The following is a 5,099-nucleotide window of genomic DNA, read 5'->3' as shown; positions in this document are numbered from 1 at the left end:
ATGTTCTAATAATTCTATGCGTGAGAAGGTCTAACGTGTCAAAAAGAACCCTGAAGATTGTAGGGCTATGAGTTTTATGGGGGACCCAGACAATAGGAGCTCACGTTGCCCCTCCGTAATCCCCAACCACCCATGTAGTTCCCGAGGGTTGGGGGTCATTCCGTGGAAGTTTGCCTTCTGAGTTGACAGCGCTTGGACAGAAGCCCCACGCAAAGAAACAACAGATTGAGGAGAGCTGTCGGCAGAACTAGAATCCTTAGTGCGGGCACATGAAGAAATACTGATGGAGGAAATCAATCGTCGAGTCGCCCATGCAGTTGTGGAGTTGGCCCAATTTGAGGATTTCTGAATCCAAATTACGCCAGCCTTTCTCAACGCCTCTTGAGCAGTCGTGTTAGTACAGGGGTCCCCTATGCGCAGACGGTCAGGTTACCCGTGGAGGAGCAACGGTTGTCCGTGGATGCCATCACGCAACACACCACAGGTGAGCTGCATGCACCTGTTGACAACCTCTTTATTAAGGTAAAGGTCACATAACATCTATGCAATCCTTCCAATTATCGACGCCTAGTGATCAGAGTTTAATACCTTGTTTGTGGCGGAGGAGGGGAGAAGGGGAGGCGGCGTCCGGCGGGAGGCGGAGGCTAGATCCGGGCGGCGGACGGGCTAGATCCGGGCGGACGGGCCAGATCCGACTCTCCCCCGCTACCGTCCTCGTCCATAGTCCTCGTCCATCGGCGGATCTGGCGGCGTGGCGGGCGGCGGCCGTGGCGAGGCGTCGGCGTGGCGGGCGGCGACCGAGGCGTGGCTGGCGGCGGCGTGGCGGGCGGCGGTTGAGGCGGTGGTGGAGGCCGGTGGGCGTCGGCTGTGGCGAGGTAGCGGTGGTGGAGGCCGGTGGTGGTGGCCGGCGGCTGTGGCGTGGCGGCGGCGGTGGTGGCCGGCAGTGGTGCCGGCTGCCACTTTTGTTTTTTTTTTTTGTTTTTTTCAAAAAATATGTTTGCCGAGTGTTTTGTTGTCACTCGGCGAAAGCTTCGCCGAGTGCACGACATAGAACACTCGGCAAAGCTAACTTTGCCGACTCAAAATTTACCGTGTGTCGTTTGCCGAGTGTTACACTCGGCAAACGTTTCGCCGAGGGTTTTCGGGCCTTCGCCGAGTGCCCCAGGCACTCGGCGCGAACTGTCTGTTTCCCGTAGTGCATGCCCCTCTATAGTTCAAATTCTACTGCCAATAAATTTACGCACAAGCGAGGAGCAAGAATCATCATCATGGTGGTGGATAATTTTGAGGTCATTCGCCATGTACTTGGTTTTGTGCTCACCACCGCCAATTTCTTCGACCACCGATACATCGTCCGACTGAGCTGCTGCTCTAGACTGTGGCTTACTCCTGTTTGCACACTCTTGGGTCCCATGCCATGTGTCCCATTCCTAGTTCTTTCCCACCATGCATCCCCATCAAATTGCCGTCGCCATCTCCAGTCTCTATTTTCTCTCTTTGTTTAAGTTATGATGCGGGATAGAGAAAAATAGCCGTGTAAATATAAAAATCTAACGAGGTGAAAGGCCCTAACTGAAACTTATTTTTTTTTGTGAAATGTAATGGGATTAGAAGGAATCTAAAATTCGAACCAATGGTATAGAAGAGAAAATCATTTTTTCGATGGCCTATAAGGGAAGAGTCACACAAAGAATTCTCTATTATTACAGTATGGCTTCATATTCATTGTATAGGCTTCAAATTTCCATACGAACTATTTCTTAAGTTATCGATGGGTCCCACATGTTCTATTTACATATAACATACGAATAAAGAATCACCTGAACTTTGTGCAACCCACGCTTGCGGTCTCCAATTCCCTCAATTGTTATTACGTGCATTCCCTCCACAGAATAAAGTGGAGCCAAGCACGCGTTTATCGCAAAATGCCTGAATCATAGCTTTAGTCAATCATTTTACAATGAAGAGCTCGAATTCTAGAACCAACAGAATCCATAAAATTGATTGGACACATAATGGAAACATAAGTAACATTCTAAATTAGGATTTCACATTTTCATGTGAGGAAATGTTTGCACCACCGGCAAAGCCAGTTACTTGGAAGAAAAAATACGACCGCAAATAAAATGAAACTGAAGGGCGAGTGTGCAATATATTTATATGGTCACCTGTCATTTAAAGTTTTCCTTTTCGCTAGATAGAATAAGAATAACATGACTAGGTGGAAGATTATGGTTCTCACAGTGATTTCATTGAAATTCGGTCATAGCTGGACAACATGACAGTGCAGGCTCCACAACCACCTTCACCACATCCAAGCTTTGTTCCTCGAAGACCGATATCTATAACATTAGCTAAAGAAAATTACGAAGCATACTGCAAGCCATTTGTATCAGATTACATTGACAGACAAATGGGAGAAGGGAAATACTAAGCTACTTAATTATTGTTTGGACTGATAATCCTGAGATCTTACAATTTCCAGATGGAACCACCTCTGCAAGATGATGGAGGTGAGAGAGTACATACTACTGGAAAACTGAGCATTGGTCAACTGTGTTTCGTCCGGTCGGGACGCACAGTGCCACCGAAGCTCCTGTAGTACTTGTTTGGCGCCTCATCTGGTACTTAAATGGCAGCACGTGGACCGCGTGGCCGACAGCTAGATTCCTCATAAAGCCAGCTGGTACTAAATGGTGAGAATGCCGGCTGGTAGCTTGAACCGGTACTAATTGTAACCATTTAGTACCGGTTGAAGCTACCAGCCAGTACTAATCATTTGCTCTATAAATCAGCTGCTTCCTTCCTCCCCGTGCAAGCTCAACCATTTGCTCGGGCTTCGTTTTTCTTCACTCGACCGGCTTCTTCAATAGACCGGTTAGCAACTTCATTCTCCCTCCTCTGGTCATGGTATTCTAGGTTTTTTTTTGAATGAGCTAGTTTAATGTTACAAATGGAGTACTTGTTGCTTTATTAGAGTTGTTGCTTTATTAGAGTGAGGAGAATGGAGAGATTTTTTAGAATGAGTTTTATGTTACAAATGGAGTACTTGTTGATATTTTAGAACGAGGAGAATGAAGAGTTTTTTAGAGTGAGAAGAATGGAGAGTTTTTTAGAATGAGTTTTATGTTACAAATGGAGTACTTGTTGATCTTTTATAACGAGGAGAATGGAGAGTTTTTTAGAGTGAGGAGAATGGAGAGTTTTTTAGAATGAGTTTTATGTTACAAATGGAGTACTTGCTGATCTTTTAGAACTAGGAGAATGGAGAGTTTTTTACCGTGAGGAGAATGGAGAGTTTTTTAGAGTGAGGAGAATGGAGAGTTTTTTTAGAAGGAGTTTTATGTTACAAATGGAGTACTTGTTGATCTTTTAGAACTAGGAGAATGGAGAGTTTTTTTTAGAGTGAGGAGAATGGAGAGTTTTTTAGAGTGAGGACCAAATATTATAAACACATTTACTCTATCTTTCCCCTACCTAATATTGATCAAGTTCTTTATCTAATACGAAGCTCTATGTCCATTTTTTAAGTAATACAATGTAGATGGACTGGCAATCAATGTAACATCTCCGCTCCTCCAATACCAGAGAATAGAAGAACTTCGAGTCCACAAACTCTGGTTGAACTTCATAAAAGAATCTTGAAATAGTTTTCCACGCACCTTTTGGAGCTAGATTTTTATAATAGAAGTATAGTAGCCAATAGCCAGTTCAGGCAGAGATTTGTTCACTAACCTTGACCCATTAGTTTTTGGTTGGTTTTTGATTGCCAAAATGAGCCATGCTCAGTGAACAAGTCTTTTGCCTGGACAGGCTATTGGACCACCATACTTCTATTATGAAAATGTGGCACCTGCTCCAAAAGATATTTGGATAATTATTTCAATATTACTTTATGATATTCAGCTAGAGTACGGGGACTCAAAGATTTACCGTTGTACCATTATTTTAGGATTCATGACTCCGTGAAATCTACTATGGAGCGTCTATAGTCTTTTGTGATTCTTGTACCGTTACTTTATGATATTTAGCTAGAGCGTATGTGGGAATGATATGAAGGTTGATTGGTGTAATTTTCATGTCACTCTAATTTAACAATAATTCTATTTCTTTGACCAATAATTTATTTATCTCATGTTTATTGCAAGGAATAATAAAAGAAATCGAGTGCTATTTTTTGGTGTTTTGCTTTTTTCCATGATTTAAATGAGTTTTCAGAAATAACACTACAGGTTTGCAGGAAAAGGAAAATAAATAATAAAAGAAAATAGAGTGTGTGCGGGGTACTAAATGGAGACATTTAGTACTGGTTGGAAGCTATACCCGGTACTAAATGTAGTACCGGTCATTTGCTTCAACCGGTACTAATAGTACCGGGAGATGGCTAGCACCGGTACTAAACTGTTGCCCCTATAAAAACCCATCGCCTTCTCCAACACTTAGCAATTTCTTTAGTCCCTGTCGCCATCCCTGTGCTCCCCGTTTCCGTGACCACCCTGTCCCTGTGCTCCCCGTCGCTGCCACCGCCCCGTCCCCGTCCCCATCCCTGTCCCCGTGCTCTCCGTGGCCGACCTCCGCCACCCCAGCACCGTCCACGCCACCCCATCGCTGACCGCTGCCGCCCCATCGCCGTCCCGTCCTAGTCCCTAGCCCCGTCGCCGACTGCCACCGTCCCAGCCCCTCAACACCACCCCGTCGCTGATTGCCGCCGCCCCATCCCAGCCCTTCCGCACCACCCCGTCACCGACCATCGCTGCCCCATTCCGGCCCCTCCGCCGCCACCCCGTCCCCATCGCCCCGTCCTCGGCTCTATCGCCTTCACCCTATCCCCGACTTCGTTGCTCGTCACCCCTATCCCGGTCACCATCATCGTCGCCATCGCTCCCATCCCCGACCGCCGCCGTCACCATCACCACCCGCGGGCTGCTGCCGTCACCTTCCCTGAGGGCCGTCAACATGCCTCTCGCTCCCGCGCCTCCGCAAGGGGGACGGCGAAGAGCATCACCCTCCCCAGAGCAAACCGGATCTTCGAACAGTACTAGCAGATTGGACAAGAAAAGTAGGCATGGGGCTGAACGAAAATTGCTTGTGTGTGTGTG

General features: G+C 46.5%; 1 pseudogene; it reads right to left on the bottom strand.

Annotated features, from left to right (window-relative positions):
• Positions 1–5,099, bottom strand: part of LOC101783203 — a 24,435-nt pseudogene that overhangs the window by 13,347 nt on the left and 5,989 nt on the right.

The sequence above is a fragment of the Setaria italica genome, chromosome VIII, assembly GCF_000263155.2.
Source record: "Setaria italica strain Yugu1 chromosome VIII, Setaria_italica_v2.0, whole genome shotgun sequence".
In the NCBI taxonomy this organism is placed as follows: domain Eukaryota; kingdom Viridiplantae; phylum Streptophyta; class Magnoliopsida; order Poales; family Poaceae; genus Setaria; species Setaria italica.
The sequence above is the reverse complement of the archived record's forward strand: the minus strand, read 5'-3'. Positions and strand labels throughout refer to the sequence as shown.